At 39.7% G+C, this 22,459-nt stretch overlaps 1 pseudogene; it reads left to right on the top strand.

The window, feature by feature from the left end:
• The first annotated feature begins 18,680 nt into the window (after window positions 1-18,680).
• LOC149991531 (DNA replication complex GINS protein PSF1 pseudogene) lies at window positions 18,681-20,308 on the top strand (annotated as a pseudogene).
• Window positions 20,309-22,459: the final 2,151 nt, after the last annotated feature.

Genomic DNA, 22,459 nt, shown 5'->3' with positions numbered 1-22,459 from the left:
AATAAAAGCCTTGACCAAAGAACAAATAGCGAATCTTTCAGAAGCTCACTTTAGAGCCATAGTCATAAGACAGCTTACAGACCTAACAGCAGGGCTGAATCAAGACTGGGAAGGAATAGAGGCTAGCACTGCTGAAATGAGCAAAAATATATACAAGACAAGTGCTGAGGAAGGGAAAGCCATGGATCAAATCAACAAATTGGAACTTAGGGAGGGAACAAACAGTCAACCAGTGCAGAAAGAGGAAACAAAGAATGAGGAATATGACAAGAGGCTCAGAAACCTCTGGGACAGCTATAAGAAAACAAACATTCAGGTTATCAGATTGCCAGATTGCAGGACCAATGGGTATGGACTAAAGGGGGAGACAACTGGAGAGAGGGGGGAGCAGGGGGAAAGGAAATTGGGACAATTGTAACAGCATAATCAATAATAAAAAATTTAAAAAATAAAAATAAAAAATAAAAAAAAGAAAGCATCATATGTGCCATTCATTTTGCAAAACAGCCAGCTAGCCAAATAAAAAAATAATTCAGAGAATTTAAGAGACCTGTTTATTACAAGTTTAAGTCTGAATAATATTGAATGTCAGCTGTGTGGAAAAGTAAAAATAAAAGTCTGAATAAATACACATGATGTTATAATAGACTTATTTTGTAACTTCTTAGCCAATAGTACTATATACTCACATACCAATGCCGTTAACAAGCCCCTTTACTCTCCCATTCCAATCATTCATTTAACAAACATGAATTGTATCCCTGTGACTGAGTCAGACATTGCCTGGTGCTGGCCCTGAAGTGGCTCCCAGTCTGGAATGAGAGACAGACACACAAGAAGATATACAAGAGTGTAAAGAAGCATCAGGAACAGGATGTTTTGTAAGCATCATAAAGAAGAACCTTGTCTTGTTCTGAGGAAACCATAAAAACATCTTAGAGTAGATAATGGTTTTGAGAATAATCTAAAAGGATGAGTAGAAGTTAGCCCAACAATGGTTAGAAGGACATGCTAAGAAAAGAAGTAGCATGAGCAAAGGCATGAGGACTGCAAGCACTTTAATACTACTGGGGTAAAAAGGGAGGGGGAAGGGCAAGAATAGGACTTAGCAGGCTATAAATATGAAGATGCACCTTTCAGGCTCCCTACATGGAAGGACGTGATACCTCAGCTGTGTGGGTACAGTAAGCAGACAATATTCCACCCCTTCAAGGTCTATCTTGGCTGCAGAGAATCACCTCACCCCAAATTACATCATTCTGGCGATGCCCACATACAATGTCTGATTTAGGCAAGGTTATAAAGGCCTGATCATTTTGAACCAACTGGGACAACTCCAAAGGGCCGTCTAGCTCTAGAGCCCCATGTAAGGTAGGTAAAAGCTGTCTTTGGACCTGCATTCCACCTCAACTTCTCCCTTTGCCCACTTCTGCTTCCCTTCTGTTTCCTGTAGGTGTTGATTTCAAGAGCTCTCCTTAATAAATATCTTGTACCCTGAACTCAATGTCAGCTTCCAGGAGGTATACCAACTGGTGACAAGGGCCATTAATGTCTATTAAGAAACTTGGACTTAAAATTATACTGGGGTTTTAAATAAATTTAACTTCCAGCATTACAGCATCATCACCATCTGTGTTTCCTTTCAGAAACAATGCTTTCAGACACAAGAGGGGTCTCGCTTACCCCAGCAACCATACATAAGAGTGGCTACATGGAATAGTCTGACTCTGCCCTTCCTTTTTTCTAAAGGTGACTTGAGTGTGTCTGAAAAGATGGAAGTATTCTTTCTACAGAACTTCACCCACAGCTCAGCCACACTCATCTATCCATTCATTTATTCATTCAAAAAACATGTCCTGAATATATGCTAAGCATTACGCTAACCTGATCACTTCTTGCCCTGGTTCTAACCTTTAATATTGTTTTAGAATTCTCAACTATGGTCATATAAAATTGATTAAAAGAAACTTAAATATAGGAATACTACTGTATATGATTTTCCTGGAAACTCCTTAGCTGTTATCTAAGTCCAAACTCTCTAAGGGCACCTTTGTTTGCAGCTTGGCTTCCCATATGGTGTTTTCAGTAAGAGACAAGGCCAGCAAGAGGCTGTCAGAACTCCTGCAGCTATGGTTGCTAATGAAAACCCATAAACATACATTCTTGACTCTCTTATTTGTGTGATAAATTTATGAATTATGGGATGGAACATGGACATTCTTAATTCCAAAAACAGACTAGAAGACTTTTCCCAGAAGTGGTATTGAGTTCAACATTTATTAAACTCTTTGTGCTATGCCTTTACTAACCCCATAGGCAGATGAGACAAGTCCACAAATGACTGGTATAACCAATAACAATACAAAATATAATAAAAGAGAGAAGAAAGGAGAGTGTGGGAGGATCTCAGACTTGACCACCTCCTATGGCCAAGCACTTTACCTGTGTTATCCTATTTAATATTCACAACAAGCTTATGAAGTAACCTTTCTTGTCCTTATTTTATTGATGAGAAAAACTGTGGAATCTGTAGTCGCACAGCTACTAAGTGGAGGAGTTTCAGCCTGCTTAACTCCAAAATTTAAGCTCTTCCCTTACAACCCACCAGCTCCCAGGCCACCATAACAAAAGTATGAGAAGAACATCACTGATGGTGAGTTCAAGAGGAGAGCAAGGGCTTCTGGGTGGAGGAATCATGGAAAAGGTATTGTCAGGAATAGGTGATATTTCAGGGAGGCTATGAAGTACAGGTAGAGTTTTAACTGGCAGAGAACTATAGTTGAAGGTGTTCTGGGTAAACAACATGATTAAGCATCCCAAGGTATGAGAAATGCACAAGACCTACAGGGTGTATTTTATGTCAGCTTCCCCAGGAAACAGACTCTGAGATGAAGTTTACTGTTCAGAAAATGTATTAGAGAGTGTTCTTGGGATCAGCCCTTGTGAGGGAGTGAAGGAAGTAGGATCAGGCAAAGAAAGTTGTTGGGCTGCAATACAGTCACACAAAAAAGACCTTAGCTGATCTCATTAGTTGTTATGAAGTTGGGATGACTTTTCAAAGTTATCTGGCCTTGACACAAAGGGAGATAGGGCTTTAGAGTTCCCACTTTTAACAAGTTGGTGAATGTAGCCTGTTCTTCGGAATCTTGCATGAGTGGTTCTCTTCATCTGAGAAAAGTCCCTAGAGAGGGAGCTGTATGAAAGTCATCATCCACCAACACTACCAGCAGCTTGGGGAGTGAGTACTTATCCCTGAAGGAGAAATTCTGAGTGGCCCACCATGAAGTTCACTACAGGATTGTGCCCTGGGCAGTAAGCAGACTGACCTGGCAAAGCACAAGAGTGCAGGACTAAGGAAAGGATGAGGTTTTTAAGTTAAAAGGGGGTGTGGACATTGAGGGTCATACTTTGTGTCTAGTAAAGAAGGAAAAGGGGTCACAGAGTTTTGCATGAGGCAAAGTCATAGTTAGAAATTTCACCTATCATAATGCATGAGACGTCTGAAGGTGGGAAGAACCTAGAAAAGAACAAATGGATTCTTCCACAGTCAATTAAGGTAGAAGGTAAAGAGAAGTGAATAGGTGGCAGTGGTGGTAGGAAGGAGGGACAGAGGCATCAGAAGCATTGAAGACACAGACATTGCATGCTAAGCATTTTCTACAAAAGGCCTATAAGACTAAAGAAGAAACAATGTCTTACCATGGTTCAACCATTCCATGGAATACTATCCAGCTCGTTCATGTCAATTCCATGTGGACAGGGATTTTTGTTGTTTTTTCAGCATCTAATACAATGCCTGGCAAATAGCAAGTGCTTGTATCAGTCAGTTTTTACTGTAATCATGCTGAGTTACAGAAATCCTAAACATTAACAACAAACATTTGTTTATTGCTCACTGTCCTACAGTCAACTGCAGCAACTTTGTTCCAGGCTGTGAACTGAGTTCAGGTCTGTTCCATGTGTCTTCCCATACCAGGGACCAGGCTGAAGAACATGGGGGACATACCATTCTTTTAGTGGAGGGCAGGAGCCCAAGAGGGCTCATGGAATTATAATACCTCTCAAGGCTTCTGCTAGGATCTGGCACACTGCCACTTCCACCACTCACATTCCATCAGCCTAAACAAGTCATATGAACAAGTTCTGCATCAATGGAGCAGGGAATATGCTCCTCCTCTAAGGAGCTGAGGAAAGTAAAGTAAATATTTGCTGAACAACAATAAAATTTACAGAAATGTTCAGTAGGTACTTGTTGAGTGATCGTGTGAATAAATCTACAGTACTGATATGGAAAGACCCCTAACATATCCCATTAAGTGAAAAAGGCAAGTTGCAAAGTAATACATATACTATGATCCAATTTATAAACACACATACAAAAAATAAGACCATATACTACTAATATTACACACATATTTTCATAAATGCATATAGAAGGGACTGGAAATAGATGCACTAAACAGTTAACAGTGTGAGTTCCAGAATGGGGAGAATTTGAAATTTTAAAACAAGAAGGTATCTGTGCTTAATTTATATGATTTTTTAAAAGCACTGTTTTTAAAAATGTAAAAGAGTAATAAGCAACGTCCATTGTGAAGCTCCTCACACAGTCTAGTTTAGAAAAATGTCAAATGAGCAATTTGGAGGAAGTTAATGTCATAGTAAGAGTGATAAATTAGTCACAAAAAGTGCCGTAACTCTTATAATTGTTCAGTTACCATTCTGACATTTTTAAAACATTAAAACCTGTATGACAAGTGCCTTTATCTGGCTTATGAAATGATTATGAAATTATTTTGACAGTATCTTGCACTTAGGTTGTGTAAAAGGGGACATTTACTTAACCCATGCCATATACACAGTAGATACTCAGCATTTGTTGCACTTAATAAGCAAAAAATCCTAGCAAGTCTGTTAATAGTTTAATATTTGCAATTCACATAGGAATATCAAGTCTTTTTAATAAAGAGAAATAGCTTCTAAATGGCATTCTTTATCTTGAAGATGCTGTAATAAACCATACTGTAAAATAAATTGGACATTCATCTTTCTATTTCTTTCCCTAGAGCCTTACCAGAATAGTCATAGATATAAACTTTCTAAAACACTGAATCACTTGCCCTGACTGGTGTGGCTCAGTGGGTTGGAAGTCCTCCCACAAATCTAAAAGTCATTGGTTTGATTCCTGGTCAGGGCATATGCCTGGGTTGTGGGCCAGGTCCCCAGTTAAATAGATGTTTCTCTCTCACATTGATGTTTCTCTCCCTCTCTTTCTCCATCCCTTCCCCTCTTCCTAAAAGTAAATAAATCTGGCATGATGGCCACTTTCCATAGCTAACATTTCAGCAATCACACAAAGGATCACAAAGTTTGGTGGCTAAGGTATTGGAATAAAGTAGGCAAGACAATTAGTACCCAAACCTTCAGACCCTCGTTGATTGCTCACACAACACACCCAGGATCTCAGATGAATGAACACACTTCAAAGAATAAGCATCAAGTCAACTTCTCCATCAAGAGTAAACAACAAATAGGTAATTTTAAAATTTGGTGTTTTGAGGTAATCTTTAAGGTGGTTCTTTTTTCATTTCTGTTTTGGAAGTGATTTCAAATTTACAGGTTCAAATTCTAATGTGTTCAATTACCCAAGGTTGAGCTCACCTGTTGGACTAGCTCATGATAATCAAATTCACAGGAGGTTCACTAACAAACTAGGCCATGAATTTATTCATTTACACTACCCTACCAAACATCTCCCAGAGCACAGCTTTCACCTGCTATTTGTTCTCCCTTCACAGAAAAGAAAGACTAAATTAAGTCCAAATGATTGACTGACAAACACTGGACTCAAAAAAAGGAAACTATGGTTTAAATAATGGTTATTGATCTGTGGTACCACTATAACTTCACTGCTAATGAATATAGCTGCCTGGCTGATTTTACACCTGGGTTGCTCTATCAGAGCAAGCCCCTTCCTTGATGGTGCTGGGGGACCCTGAAAAACTATCCTCATCAACTCCTTATTAAGGGTTTAGTTCCAATATTAGCCTGTGGCTATTAAGGGTGTACCCAATTGCCAATTGGTCTTGATTTCCAATTATATTAGTGAAGATGAAATCTTTCTTTTTTTTTTTTAAATTTTATTTTTTGGTTATTCAATTACAGTTGTCCCATTTTCCCCCATTGCTCCCCCCTCGCAGCCCATCCCTTCTCCCACAATTATATCCATCCCCGTTGTCCATGTCCATGAGTCATTCATATACGTTCCTTGACTAGACCCTTCCCTTACTTATACCCCATCTCTCCCTCCCCCCTCCCCCCTATGACTACTATTCTAGTCTTTGCCTATTTAGTTCGTTTGTTTGTGTTGCTCTTTAGTTTCCTGTATTGGGTGATATCATATGGTATTTTGCTTTCTTTGCCTGGCTTATTTCACTAAGCATAATTCTCTCTAGTTCCATCCATGTTGTCGCAAATGGCAGGAGTTCCTTCTTTCTTTCTGCTACATAGTATTCCATTGTGTAGATGTACCACCGTTTTTTGATCCACTCATCTACAGATGGGCACTTAGGCTGTTTCCAGCACTTAGCTATTGTAAACAGGGCTGCTATGAACATAGGGGTGCATAAGTTTTTTTGATTTAGGGTTTTAGGATTTCTCGGGTATAATCCTAGCAGTGAAATCACTGGTTCAAATGGCAGTTCCATTTTTAGTTTTTTGAGGTAATTCCATACTGTTTTCCATAGTGGCTGCACCAGTCTGCATTCCCACCAACAGTGCAGTAGGGTTCCTGTTTCTTCACATCCTCGCCAGCATTTGTTGTTTGTTGATTTGTTGATGATGGGCATTTTGACAGGTGTAAGGTGGTATCTCATTGTGGTTTTTACTTGCATCTCTCTGATGGCCAATGATGTTGAGCATTTTTTCATGTGTCTATGGACCTTCTGTATGTCCTCTTCGGAGAAGTGTTTGTTCAGGTCCTTTGCCCATTTTTTAATTGGGTTGTTTGTTTTCTTGATGTTGAGTTGTATAAGCTCTTTATATATTTTGGAGATCAGTCCCCTGTCTGTGATATCATTGGCAAATATGTTTTCCCATATGGTTGGTTTCCTTTTCATCTTGCTGATGCTTTCTTTTGATGAGCAGAAACTTTTTAGTTTGATGTAGTCCCATTTGTTTATTTTTTCCTTTATTTCTCTTGCCTTGGGAGATGTATCCGTGAAGATATTGTTATGTGTGACATCTGAAATTTTCCTGCCTATGTTTTCCTCTAGGACTTTTATGGTATCATGGCTTACATTTAAGTCTTTGATCCATCTTGAGTTTATTCTCGTGTGTGGTGTAAGTTGGTGGTCTAGTTTCATTTTTTTGCACGTCCCTGTCCAGTTCTCCCAGCACCATTTGTTAAAGAGGCTCTTCTCACTCCATTTTATGTTCCTTCCTCCTTTATCAAAGATTAGTTGACCATAGAGGTCTGGGTTTGTTTCTGGGCTTTCAATTCTGTTCCACTGATCTATATGTCTGTTCTTATGCCAGTACCAGACTGTTTTGATCACAGTGGCTTTGTAGTATTGTTTGATGTCTGGTATCGTGATTCCTCCTGCTGTGTTCTTCTGTTTCAAGGTTGCTTTTGCTATTTGGGGTCTTTTTTGGTTCCATATGAATTTTTGGAGTATTTGTTCTAGGTCTGTGAAATATGTCATTGGTATTTTAATAGGGATTGCATTGAATTTGTAAATTGCTTTGGGTAGTATGGCCATTTTGATGATGTTGATTCTTCCCATCCACGAACATGGTATTTGACTCCATTTATTTGTATCTTCCTTAATTTCTTTCTTCAGTGTTGCATAATTTTCAGTGTACAGGTCTTTTATCTCTTTGGTTAAGTTTATTCCTAGGTACTTTATTTTTGTTGTTGCTATAGTAAATGGTATTTTCTTTTTTGCCTCTGTCTCTGATATTTTATTGTTGGTGTACAGAAATGCCTTAGATTTCTGTATATTTATTTTGTACCCTGCTATTTTGCCAAATTCACTTATTATATCAAGTAGTCTTTTAGTGGATTTTATAGGGTTTTCTAGGTATACTATCATGTTGTCTGCAAATAGTGATAGTTTTATTTCCTCTTTCCCAATTTGGATGCCTTTTATTTCTTTGTCTTGTCTGATTGCTGTGGCTAGGACTTCCAACACTATGTTGAATAGAAGTGGGGAGAGTGGACAGCCTTGTCTAGTTCCTGATTTCAGGGGGAATGCTTTCAGTTTTTGTCCATTGAGTATGATGTTGGCTTCAGGCTTCTCATATATAGCCTTAATGATGTTAAGGTATGCTCCCTCTATTCCCATTTTGCTGAGTGTTTTCAACATAAATAGGTGTTGTACTTTATCAAATGCCTTTTCTGCATCTATTGATATGATCATGTGATTTTTGTCTTTCATTTTGTTTAGGTGATGTATTATATTTATTGATTTGCGAATATTAAACCATCCTTGCATCCCTGGGATGAAGCCCACTTGATCGTGGTGTATGATCTTTTTGATGTATTGTTGGATCCTGTTTGTCAAAATTTTATTGAGGATTTTAGCATCTATGTTCATCAGTGATATTGGCCTGTAGTTTTCTTTCTTTGCTGTGTCTTGACCTGGTTTTGGGATTAGGGTAAAACAGGCTTCATAGAAAGAGTTTGGGATTTTTCCCTCTCCTTGGATTTTTTGGAATAGTTTGAGGAGGGTAGGAGTTAGTTCTTCCCTAAATGTTTTGTAAAATTCGCCTGTGAAGCCATCTGGTCCAGGGCTTTTGTGTGAAGGGACATTTTTGATTACTGTTTCAATTTCCTTCTTTGTTATTGGTCTGTTGAGACTTTCTACTTCTTTTTGATTCAGGTTGGGAAGGTTATATGTTTCTAGAAATCTGTCCATTCCTACTAGGTTGTCAAATTTCTTGCCATATAGTTGTTCGTAGTAATTTCTTATAATTGTTTGTATTTCTGAGATATCACTCGTGATTTCTCCTCTTTCATTTCTGATTTTGTTTATTTCGGTCTTCTCTCTTTCTTTCTTAATGAGCCTGGCTAGAGGCTTGTCCATTTTGTTTATTTTTTCAAAGAACCAGCTCCTAGTTTTGTTGATTTTTTGGATTGTTCGTTTCGTTTCTACGTCATTTAATTCTGCTTTGATCTTGATGATTTCCTTTCTTGTTTTTGCCCTAGGCTTTGTTTGTTGTTGCTGTTCTAGTTCTTGTAGCTTTATGGTTAGGTTTTTTATTTGAGATTCTTCTAGTCTTTTCAGATATGCCTGTATTGCTACGAACTTCCCTCTTAGGACTGCTTTTGCTGTGTCCCATAGGTTTTGGGCTGTTGTGTGTTCATTGTCATTAGTTTCTAGAAATTTCTTGATTTCCTCTTTGATCTCATTATTAACCCATTCATTATTTAAGAGCGTGTTATTCATTCTCCATGAGTTTGGGTGTCTTTGATTTTTTTCCCTGAGGTTGATTTTTAGTTTCAAGGCATTGTGGTCTGAAAAGATGCTTGATATAATTTCAATTTTCTTGAATTTGTTGAGGCTTGTTTTGTGTCCTATTATGTGGTCTATCTTTGAAAATGTCCCATGTGCCTTTGAAAAGAATGTATATTTTGCTTCTTTGGAGTGAAAAGTTCTATATATATCAGTTAGGTCCAGGTGGTTTAGTGTGTTGTTCAATGCCTGTATATCCTTGGTGTTTCTTTGCTTGGATGATCTGTCTATTGCTGATAATGGAGTGTTGAAGTCCCCTACTATAAGTGTGTTGTTGTTAATATCCTTCTTGCGGTCTTCTAGTATTTGCTTTATGTATTTGGGTGCTCCTATGTTGGGTGCATATATGTTTATCAGTGTTATATCTTCTTGATGAATCGTTCCTTTAAGTATTATGAAATGTCCTTCTTTGTCTCTTTTTATGGCCCTTGCTTTGAAATCCGTTTCGTCTGATATGAGGACTGCTACCCCAGTTTTTTTTTCAGGTCCGTTTGCTTGAAATATTTTTTTATATCCCTTTACTTTCAGTCTATGTAAATCTTTTGTTTTGAGGTGTGTTTCTTGTAGACAGCAAATATGTGGGTCCTGTTTTCTTATCCATTCCGTTACCCTATGTCTTTTAATGGGAGCATTTAATCCATTTACATTTAACGTTATTATTGACATGTATTTATTCATTTCCCTTTTGTATCTCTGTTCCTCTACTCTTTTTTTGTTTTTTCTCTTCCTTTTTCTTAGAATATTCCCTTTAGCATCTCTTGCAATGCTGGTTTTGTGGAGATGTATTCTTTTAGTCTTCCTTTGTCTGAGAAACTCCTTATTTCACCTTCTATTTTGAATGAGAGCCTTGCTGGGTAGAGTATTCTTGGTTGTAGGCCTTTGTTTTTCATTGCTTGAAATATTTTTGACCATTCCCTTCTGGCTTGTAATGTTTCTGTTGAGAAATCGGTCAGTAGCCTTATTGGAGCTCCCTTGTAAGTTATTTGCTGTTTTTCTCTTGCTCCTTTTAGGATTCTCTGTTTGTCTTGGAATGTTGCCATTTTAACTGTGATGTGCCTTGGAGTGGGTTTTTGGGGGTTCCTCGTTATTGGAACTCTCAGTGCTTCTTGGACTTGCATAACTTTTTCTCTCATCAGGTTCAGAAAATTTTCTGTCTCTATTTCTCCTATCAGTTTTTCAATTCCATGCTCCTTTTCTTCTCCCTCTCTTATTCCTATGATCCTGATATATTTTTTTAATGCTATCCTGTAATTCCCTTACATCTCGTTCATATTTTTTCAATCTTTTTTCATTTTGCTGTATCATTTGAGAATTATTACCTACATTATCCTCTAACTCACTAATCCGATCCTCTGCTTCATTTAGTCTGCTTTTGACTGATTCTACTGTGTTTTTCAGTTCAGAGATTGCATTCTTCATTTCTTCCTGGTTCTTGTTGATTGTTTCTATGTCTTTTTTTATGCTGGTGTAGTTCTCTGCAAGTTCCCTGTAATTTTCTTGGAGCTGTTGGTAACTTCCTTGGAGGTTGTCATAGTTGTTTTTGAGGTTTTCCAGCATATTGAGCTTCTTCACCACCATAGTTTTGAATTCCATATCTGACATTTGGGCTATGTCTATTCCATCTACCTCTCTTTCTGGGGATTCCTCTTTTCTTTTCATTGAGAGGTTGTTTCTGCGTCTTACCATGTTGGATTCTTCTTGTTTGTTTTTGTTATTTGGATTTGTCTGCTTTGCCTTCCCACCTTTGTGGTATGAGATTCTTTATGCAAGATCTGGGGGTTTCAGTGGTGCAGTCTCTTTGATCTCCTGAGCCTGATGTTCTTGGGGTACCTTTTATATCGTTTGTTTATGCTGTCTGGTTATATTTCAGATTTTTTTGTTAGGATATTCCTTCTGGCTTGTTGATTGAGAGTCACTCTATCCACTTTATCTCGAATTCTTCTGTGGAGATGTCCGTTTTAGCCTTGGTGTGTCGCCTTCTTTTTCTGCATCCACAGCTGGTCTAGTGTGGCGGTTCAGAGGTTCTGGTTTCTTGCAGCAACGGTGTGCGCCTGCAGTTGTCGCAATGGTGCGCGCCCGCGGTTGCCGCAATGGTGCGCGCCGGCGGTTGCCAGCATGGCACGCTCCCTTGCTGCCCGCCGGAGCCAGTTAAGGTGTCCCTGCACACGTCCCTGCACGCGTGCGAGCGGCCCGGGAACTTGCCCCGCGATTGGCGCCTATTGTCCCCAGGCAGAGGTGTTTTCGCGCTCGCGTGCCTGTGCCCTTAGTTCCGCTGAGCCGAGCTCCAGGAGTTGGTCTCTCACCTCTTAGGGCCGGGCTGCGGACATTTCTGCTCAGTGGAAGTGAGCATCTGTGAGTCGCTGCTGCCCGCTGTTCCGGAGCCACAGCCGACTGCCTTCCCTCACCCATCTGGGTGGGCATGAGCAGAGCCTGCGCTAGTGGTCTGCTTTCTGGCCTGGGGCCCGGCGCCCACGGGAGCGGGCTAGGGGTGTCTGTGCGTGGTCCTCTGTCTGTCCAGTGGGCCCTCCCTATGCCCGTTGGGGCACTGATCTTATGTCCATTGGGGAGTGTCCGAGGGGCACCCGGACTCACAGCCCTGCACACTTGGGCCAGTGAATGAGGGCACTTCCCTATGCGCGCCCCCACGACCCAAGGGTAGGGTTGGGGAGTGGATGAGTGCACCACTGCGCCTGCGCTCCTCAAGAATGGCCTACCACCCCCAAACTTTCCTCCCCTCTCCACCGTCCACTAGAGAAAAATATAAAGGAGAATTATGTTCTCACTTGCCCGGCAGCACGCTGTCTCCTGTCCTTTGGCACCAATGCCACTTGGTCGAGTCCTGTCTCTGCCAGCGGGCAGAGATCCACTCTCCTTTCAACTCCTCTCCCGGGTAGCCTGTGGTCGCCAAAAACCTTTTGTGTACTTCCAGCCGCAGCTCGGGCAGCCGCCCCAGTCAGGAATCCCGTTTTGTCCCCTTTTCCTCTGCTATCCTCACTAAACAGGTTGTTCCCAGATGGATTTTCTCTAATCCAGCATTGCCTTGGCTCGCCTCCTGCCAGTGTCCAGCTGCTCACTGAGATGTTCTGTCTGCAATTAGCCCAAACTGCAGACGGGTCTCGGGAGCCAGAAACCGCAGCCTCTCCTCACTCCTCCGCCATCTTCCTCAAGATGAACTCTTTCAATTGAAAGTATAGAAAGTCAAAATTCAAACAAGATTAAGCAAAAAAAAAAGGAGGAAGTTATTTGTTCATCCCTGAACCAAATACTGTGGCCAATGGGATAAAATGTGCTGATTGTCCAAGCTTAGCTTTCTCAGTCACCCCTAGGATGAAATCTAGCCTCCAAAAAATTACAAGGACTGAGGGAACACAGAGTTTCTCCAGTGGAAAAGGAGAAAAATTAGAGGAACCCCTTGCATTGTTGTGGGAATGCAGACTGGTGCAGCCACTGTCGAAAGCAATATGGAGTTATCTCAAAAAATTAGAAATGGATCTGCCTTTTGACCCAGTGATCCCACTTCTGGGAATATACCCAAAGGAACCCAAAACACTAATTTGAAAAAACATAAGCACCCCTATGTTCATTGCAGCTTTATTTATTATCACCAAGCTAGGGAAGCAGCATGAGTATCCATTAGTAGATGAGTGGTTAAAACAACTATGTGACATTTACATAATGGAATACTACTTAACCATAAAAAAGAAGAAAATTTTACCCTTTGCAACAGTATGGATGGACCTGGAGAACACTATGCTAAGTGAAATAAGCCAGTCAGAGAAAGACAAATACCATATGATTTCACTCATATGTGGAATCTAATGAACAAACTGAACTAACAAACAAAATAGAGACCATTCTATCACCAGCACAATGATGAATTTTTGATTCCCTCTGGAAGAAAAAGAGAAAACACAAAACAGAGGATGTTGGAATAGGCTAAAGGCTTAATTTTATTTAAATAATCTTAAGGTTTACCATTCTATTTTCTTTTCAGCCTATTTTATCTTTCAGCTAGTTTCTGTTAACCCAGATGCTCAATCTCCAAAAGATAACACAACTTAATATAACAAATAATAATTATAAAAACCCTATGTAAATTGATTTAAGGATTACAATTTCAAATTTAAAATGTTAGTGAGTTCAACATGATTTATTCCAGGTGGAAATATTACAAATTAGGAAGAACAGGCAGAGTTATGAGAATGAAGGAGTCTGGGCCCTGATACAGGGGACCAACTTACAGCTGATATAATGAGCTCATTCCCTCGCTATTTGGAACTATAACTTTTTGGCTATAACAGAAGGTCTGTAACTACAATTATAAACTTGGCTCCCATCTAGACTTTGCCACTTATTAATATGAGCTATGACCAAGTTACTGAAAAGTAATAAAAATTAACACTTCTTGAGCTCCAGTTCTATACCAAGCACTTACATATATAATCCTTAAGCTTTATAAGAACCTTAGTGGGTATGCATTACTAAATCCCTCAATTATTAAGTGCTATCAATGGTAAGACATCATCAATGTAATAAAAGATTGGTGAAAAAATAGAAGACACAGCAATTATAAGACACACCTTGATTTCAAGCATTAAAGTAAGAAGTGAAGATAAAGGGCTCCTTATAACACAAGAAAATGGAGTACTGTATTATTGCATTTTGCTTGTGAGTACACTGAGGTTTAGGGAGGTTATGTCACTTTTCCATCCAAAGTCACACAGTTTATTTCTGGACATGGAGCCAGAAATCTAATCCAAGTCTGTTGGATTTCCACTCACTACACTGTACCTGCAATATCACCATTCCTTGGTTTCCCTGTGTATAAAATAGGGATGTGGTAACAGGTACTGTGAGTCCAGCATCGCCAGAAAATCAGGAGAGGGCAGCGAGCTTATAGCAAAGCAATTGATTTATTGGGGAGACTCTCCAGAGAGAGAGGGAATTAATCAGATCAGGACCAATTCCCATCACACTGAGAGAGGAGAAACTAGCCAGATTAGGACCAATTCCGACCTGAAAAGGGTTCAGATACTGGTTTTTAAAGCAACACAAGGGGGAAGTGTATGTTGTATAAGTTTCTATTGGTTACTTTCTATATTTTAGTGAGTAGTTGTTCCCTATTGGCTAGGGGGGTTCTCTGTGGGCACTGTAGTCCCCCTCCCCTTCCAGGCCTTGGGATGAATACATAGTCTCAAGGTTTTCCTTTTCCCAGCTAGTGGAGATGATATACACAAGCTTTCAAGGGCTACCCCGTTCCTGCACTCTCATAGTTTACTTGTGTCGTTTAGAATACCTGGCAACCTTATCAGACCAGGCTCAGGATTACTGGGTCAGCGGGTGAGACACATCTTTCTTTGTTTTTGGGTTATTCTGTTCTTTTCTGTCCCTTCCTGTTTTTCTATTCTGGGTTGTTAATTCTGTTACCTATCAGGTACCTCCAAAGATCATCACGAGAATCAAATGTTATTTATGAAAACATAAGTGCCTACAGGTAAGTGGTGCTTATTATTCTCTTTAACAACAAAACAATCATAAAAATATATCAAGTAAGTATTAAAGAAGAAACTAAGAGAGTGAGAATGGACAAAATAGGAACCAGACAGACTTTAAATTAAGGTGACTTCTGCCTTGGGCAGGACTTTTTAAAACTATCCTTCAGGGGAAGAGGTCAGTCTCATCACATAAAAAAAAATCTGTGTTGTAAATTTGGGCTCCCACTGGTTGAGCTGTAGTGCCAGGTACCACATTAAGGTTGCTCAAATAGCCCAGGACTTCCTTTGCCCAGACCCACCCAAAGTCAACAATGAATTTTTCTGTTACTTAATAAGAATTGATATCTTTATTAAAAATGTTTCAATGTAACTAAATGTAAAGTAAAAAAATTGGAAGGATAAAGTCTAAGCCAAAGGTGGTATATATTCTGAATCAATTAGATGCTGTTTCTCTATCCTTTAACTGCTTTCATTCCTAATCCCTTTCTTCTTTCATTCCCATGCTCCACTTTAAAGAGGAAATGCTCACCTACTTAATTCTATGCCCAAAGTCTCTCCTTAATACAAGATAAGGCCACTCAACTGACTCATTCTTTATTATTTTGTGATTACTTTTCTTCTTAACCTTTTCCTAACTTGCCTTTATTATAGTTTTTAATGCTGTTTTCTTTTGGTCCATTTAAAGGGACTGTTCTACTTTTAAAAGGAAAGGCAGAAAATAAACATTTTCATTAGAAAAGTCATGCATTTGCAGATTGCCAACCACACCTCTCTCTTGTCTTTCAATACTCTGTTCACTCTCTGACATGACAAAATTCATTGGGTTTTCTTTATGGTGAGCATTTGTATTAGTTTCCTAGGTCTACCATAACAAATGACCACAAATTGGGTGACCCACAACAATAGAAATGTATTCTCTTGCAATTTTGGGGGCCAGAAGTCTGAAATCAAGGTGTCAAGAAGGTCATGTCCCATCTTAAGTTTCAAGGGAAGAGTCCTTACTTGCCTCTCTCAGTTTCTGGTGGCTGTCAGCAATCCTTGGCTTTCTTTGGCTTGTAGATGCATCACTCTGATCTCTGTCTTCATTATCACATGGCTTTCCCCTACATTTTTCCTCTATGTTTCTCCTCTTCTAATAAGGGTGCTTGTCTTTGGATTTAGGGTCCACTCAGTTAATCCAGGAAAATCTCATCTCAAGATCCTTATTTATATCTTCAAACACTTTTTCTAAATAAGATCATAGTTACAGATACTGGGGGGGGGTTATTTTGAAGGAGCCACCATTCAAACCACCATATCATCCAACTCAAAGAGGTATCACTTTTAATTTAATAACCCCTTAAATCTTATAATTGTTTTTCTCCTTTTTTACTTGTCTGTATTTTTGAGTATATATTTCCTATGTGATGGAATGAAAGAGGACATTTTAAATGTGTAATTATTAAATGTCCCTTAGTTTCCAATATTTGAATATCACTTAGGACTTTGCAAAGTTCCTTTCCATTCATATATCCTTAGATGCTCCCAGTGACATGGTGTAGCAAGTCAGATAAATGTTATCACATTAGAGATACAGAATCTGAGGCTCAAAGACTTGTCCAGAGTCTCATGTCACTACAAGTTGGGGCTTCCTGAATTCTCATCATTTTATTACACATTGAATAACAAAGGTGATTTCTGTTTCATTTTAAATGCATACAGAGCATGCTTATCTTGAGTACTAATCTTGGTCAAAGTGAGAAACCCCACTAGCATTTAATCTTTAGGACTTAAGGTCACTCAATGTTATGGCATCTAACATAGTTGGAAAGTGTTTATTTGTGGTCATCTGGTCAAAACATTAACATCTTACAGCCAGTAATGATAGTCTTGAGTGGTTTTTATAAATATTTTTCTCCTTCTGAAATTGAGGGTATCTTAGTCCATTCAGGTTGCTATAACAAAATATATTAGGACCCTGCAGGTAAATAGATGGGCTCAGTCCAGTAGGAGGACCTCCCAACGAGAGCCCACAGAGGACCACTTTGCAAAATGCACAAAAGTTGTGCTTCTCCCTTTTAGAAGCATTATGAGTGCTGAAAAGCTGGTACAATGCAACAACTATCATCTTCCCATAAACTTTAGAGAAAACAATATGCAATTATCATGAGTAGTGTAATCTTTAGACTGCACTGAAATGGAATATCCTTCCCAGTGGGCAAACCCTTGACGGTGTTGATTTGGTTTTGTGCTTGCTTCTAATAATAAAAGGGAAGTGGGGGATTTCTGGTGGCAGGCAGCCAAACCATTTGTCTAAGGATTTAGTATGTGTATATGTGTTTACTTTGAATTATATGTTACTCCAATCAGTTTAATCATTTATATTGACTTTAAAGAAGCAAACAGTACCTATATGAAAAATTAAATGTATCATGTACTACATTCAGACATTGCTTCAGAAATCTCGCATTTCAAAGAAAACAGTGATTTGTCTAATCTGAATCAAATACCGTGTGCATGGAACAGAAGATCACAGCACCAGAGATGAAATAAATAAAACCTGCTGGGTCCTTTGAGAGGTACCTAAATTATAAGGGGGGAAAGTTCTTCAATAAGTATGACATAATGCACATCACCATGTGCTGTCTGTTCTATGGGCGTCTCTTGTTTTCCCTTTCCCTTTCCCTTTCTCTCCACCCATCTGTAACCCAAGAGGCTTTACAGACATGCTGCTGGCCTACATTTCAGCAGTCTACCAATGCATGATGCCATGTCCTAGGGCCCTTTAAGAAAAAAAAAATGGAGATCCAAGATGGCGGAGGAGTAAATGGAAGCTACACTAACCTCCTCCCAGGACCAGTCTGGATTTACAACTTAATTTTGGAGAAATCATCTGGAATAACCAACGGAACACTAGCTGGAAAGAAGTCTTATAACCACGGAGAGACAGAAAAGGCCGCTACATCACAACTTGACCGGTAGGGAGTGCGGAGACGTGGAAGAGCTGGCTGGGCTCACACGGGTGGCAGCTGAAGGGACTGAGAAATAGCTCAGCAGCCGGGGATTCCCCCTGAGAAGGGCAGGGTCTAAACCCCCAGCTGGGCTTCCCAGCCTACAGCAACAGAGTGGAAAGTAAAATAGTATCAGCTGTGAAAAGCGAAAAGCCACAGGGTTTCTTGCTAGCCGGAGAGAAACAGCAGGAGAAAAAGAGCTCTTAAGTAGATCACATACAAAAATATTTTGGCCACCACTTACCCTGGGCTCAAGCAGAGGGAAGGCAGAGAGGACTGGAGACACTTGGGGAGAGTTTGGCACGGTGGCTTTGAGGGGAGAACTGGAGGAGCAGCCGACTGGGTCCCAGTGCTGACTCATCCCCAGTATTGCAGGTAGACCATTCCCCTCCAAGTGGCGTCAGCCTGAGGGGAAGCAAAAGCCCTGCCGACAGGAATTAAGCTGCCACACCCACAGTCCTTAAGCCTGACAGCTAATCACAGATGGAGTAGATTAACAATCAAAGAAGACAGACAGAGGCTGCCGCCACTTGGAGGGGAGTGGTCTGCCCGCAGTACTGGGGATGAGTCAGCACTGGGACCCAGTCGGCTGCTCCTCTAGTTCTCCCCTCAAAGCCACCGTGCCAAATTCTCCCCAAGTGTCTCCAGTCCTCTCTGCCTTCCCTCTGCTTGAGCCCAGGATGGAATGGTTCAATCATTATAAAAAGTCCCTTGCTACTTATATGAGGTCATTGGGAGGAGATGAAGGTTTGGATATTACACAGGATATGAAACCTCCCAAAAGCCTATATATTGAAGTACGATGTCTAAAAGACTTTGGAGAATTCGAAGTTGAAGACGGTACGTCAGTACTATTAAAAAAAAATAGCCAGCACTTTCTACCTCGGTGGAAGTGTGAGCAGCTGATTAGACAAGGTGTTCTGGAGCACGTCCTGTGGTAACCTCGTACTAAGGCCCTGCCAAGCTACCTTGTGGTACCAGGCTGAACCCTTCCACACAAGCTTCTACACTTCCTTCTCCACCCTCCCTTGTCCCTACCCCTATTTGGTTTTAAAGGTTACAGACATTCTTCAATATAACCAGGAACACTTGGCTGAGAATGGTTTGTTTTCTATTGTACAGGATTTCTCCTCTTATTTGTAATCTGTATCTATGATTATAATATTCCTACAGTTACTACAGTGTGTGTGTTTTTAATGACAGTAAATATTTTATTACATTTGAATCTTTTAAATAATAAGTTACAGTTGGCTGTTACGGGGAGAAAGTAGGTCCCTTTGCATTTTGTGTTGTTTCTGGTAGTGTGCATTATGTAAGCCAGGGAGCTGAATTTCTGGAATATGTGTTTCCAAATCACATGGGAAGGTGGAGATGGTGGTCTATAAAAGTTTTCAATATATGTAATGTTTAATGACAATTGCCTGGCTATTTGGAAAGGAAAAAGGAAGGACACAATGAATTAGCCCATTTCTAACAGTGGTGGCTGGTCTGGCTCATGCCTGTGTTGGGGATTGTAGGGTGAGCATCAGTATCATCACTTTAGAAAGTGAAATAGAAATTGGGGCTAGGAAAGAAACCTTGTATAGTTTTCCCCGATTCATATGGATGGAAAAGTCACATGAAGAGTTTGTCAGCTAAGTGGAGTGCGGTTTCTATCATCTGATGAGCTGTGAATGTTAGGAGTTGGAAAGGCACAGAGTGGTCCTGCCTTGTGATCAGTGGTCTTTCCCTACTAGCAGCCCCCTCCATTACTAGCCCAGTAATCTAAAAGAGGCATTTAAATGTAAAAGAATAGATAAGCCTGGTACTGGTGCATACTATACATGAAGTTTTGTTTTTATATAGGGGAATACTTCTGGCCAAAATCAAGTTATAGAGAGACTTTACCTAGGACATGGATCTGTATATTTTCATAATTGACCTACTTAGGTCAGTAGGCCCCCCTTTGCAGCTTATTTTCATTATTGAAAATGATTTCTCCCCTTAATTTTGGTAGCCAGATCATATTTTTATCTATATCTCTGCTAATAAAACAATAAGGGAAATTTCCCAAGTGAATGGGATCGGTGATGTTGAGATTTTAACTGTGGGTCTGCAGTCACTTTCCTTCTTCATATTTATACCCAGAGCACATGGAACCTTGCACACTGGTGAGCATAAAGTCTGTGTGAGTCAGCTGTGAGGATAAACAGCTCTGAAGGCTATTACCGTGCTCCCAGCCCTTCATCATTCCTAAACTTAAACTATACAATGTTCTTTTGTGTTTAATTCCCCAAGTAAAATAATAAAATATACCTCTTATTTGAAATGAATGCATACTAGTTGAAAATTTGAAATTTTAGAGGTTTTACCAATTTATATTGACTCTACTTAGAATTGTGGCTAGAATTTTGAAGATAATACTAGCATATGTGTAGGCAGAAAATAAAAAGGTAAAACATATATAATGTAGAAAGTGTAAGTTCCCCTTTCACCTACTAAACACAATCCCATGTGCTGTTAGCTAGTTACATGTGTAAAGTACAATACCATTTCTTTTTAGTGGCTTCCCAAGTATTTTCTACTTTTTGTTACTAGTATAAATGAAATCTTTTTTCTATTACCTAACTCCCTTGGCTGATATATGTACAAAGGGGCAAATTATGATGACTTGGCCACATTCCAATAGTTATATAAACTCACTTCTTTTTCATATCGATTTTGTTATCTAAACTTTATTTTTCCTGCTCTGGAACTTTCAGAAAAATGTAGACTGCTGCTGGTAATAGGTGGCAGCTTATCTTTTTCATGACTTTATTGGAAAGCCAGTCTACTTTCTCAATCTTTCTATCCCATATTTCTGAAGGAAAAATAACAAAACTTGTGGCCTCCCTCAGTGCAACTTGAAGCCTCAAAATAAGTTCAATAACGTAATTTAAAATTAAATAGTGGTAATTAATAAATATGGTTTGTCCAAGTATGCCTTTGGAACTTGAGTTATGATCATACTGTTTCTCACTTAAGTCTCTAATGTTATGAATTAATATTAATAGAATTTTATTGTTAAACTATAGTAATACCTTGGTATTTGTCATTAATTCATTCTGGAACTCCTGATGTATGCTGAAACTGATGAGTACCAAACAATGAAGCATATTCTCTTGAAAAAAAAAAAAAAAAAAAAAAGGGGCTTCTTTGGAGGAAGGTGTGCTAGGCACATCTCTCCTGTCCAAAATCCTTTTGCCCATTTTATTTAGTTTGGGCTGAGGGAAATAGTTTATGTTTCCCCCCTCTCAGACCTCTGGGCCCTTTCTGTCCAAGCCATTAGGATAGAAAAGAGAATTCAGTTTTAAAGTGAAGCCCACAGACCACCCCATTCTTCACCAACTCAGCCATTTAGTTCAGCCAAACTGTTGAGTCTCCGGAGGCAGCGCTGCAGAGAGGATTAAGTGAGGCTTATGCGTACAGACAATCACTCAGGTAATGCGGTCATAGGCTTATGCCCTCTGGAGGAGCTTGAGACCTTCGCCCATTGTCCTTTACAAGATTACAAAGGGTCTTAATATCTGAGAGGGAGGGATAGTTATTTTTTACGAACCATGGGTATGGACTTGGGGGGGGATGCTGGGGGAGGGAGATACTGGGTGGAGGGGAGTAAAGGGGAAAAAATTGGAACTACTGTAACAGCATAATCAATAAAATATATTTAAAAAAAAAAAAAAAAACAAAGAAGACAGACAACAGCAGTAGATCCCTGGAAGTCTCCAACAGGCTGCCTAGGGCCAGACTGGTACATGACCTGACGCCACCAGAGGCAGATCCAGGAAGTGCAGATCATTCTAAGAAGCACCAACAAACAATAGGAGTCAAAAAAATGGGGAGACAAAGAAACAACCTCCCATCAAAAGGAAAGGTAGAATCCCCAGAAAGAGTGCTAAATGAAATAGAGGGGAGCGAACTATCAGATATGGAATTCAAAACATGGATTATGGAGAAGCTGAATGAGATCAGTGGAAACTACAAAGAACTCCAGAAAAACTACAAGGAACTCACAGAAAATTACATGAGCATGAAAAAGGACATAGAAGCTATCAATAAGAGCCAGGAGGAAATGAAGAATACGATCTCTGAATTGAAGAACACAGTAGAAGGAATTAAAGGCAGGTTAGAGGAAGCAGAAGATCGGATCAGCGAGCTGGAGGACAACCTACACAAAAACTCCCAGACAATGCAACAAAATGAAAAAAGACTGAACAAGACTGAAGAGGTTCTAAGACAGCTGCAGGACAACATGAAATGTAATAATATCCGTATCATAGGAATTCCAGAAGGAGAAGAAGAAGAGCAAGGGATAGAAAACCTCTTTGAAAAACTAATGACAGAAAACTTCCCTAACATGACGAGAGAAAGAGTCACGCAAGTCCAGGAAGCACAGAGGGTCCCAATGAAGATGAACCCCAACAGGCCCACCTCAAGACAC

The sequence above is a fragment of the Furipterus horrens genome, unplaced genomic scaffold, assembly GCF_987537825.1.
Source record: "Furipterus horrens unplaced genomic scaffold, mFurHor1.1.pri manual_scaffold_17, whole genome shotgun sequence".
Classification (NCBI taxonomy): domain Eukaryota; kingdom Metazoa; phylum Chordata; class Mammalia; order Chiroptera; family Furipteridae; genus Furipterus; species Furipterus horrens.
The sequence above is the reverse complement of the archived record's forward strand: the minus strand, read 5'-3'. Positions and strand labels throughout refer to the sequence as shown.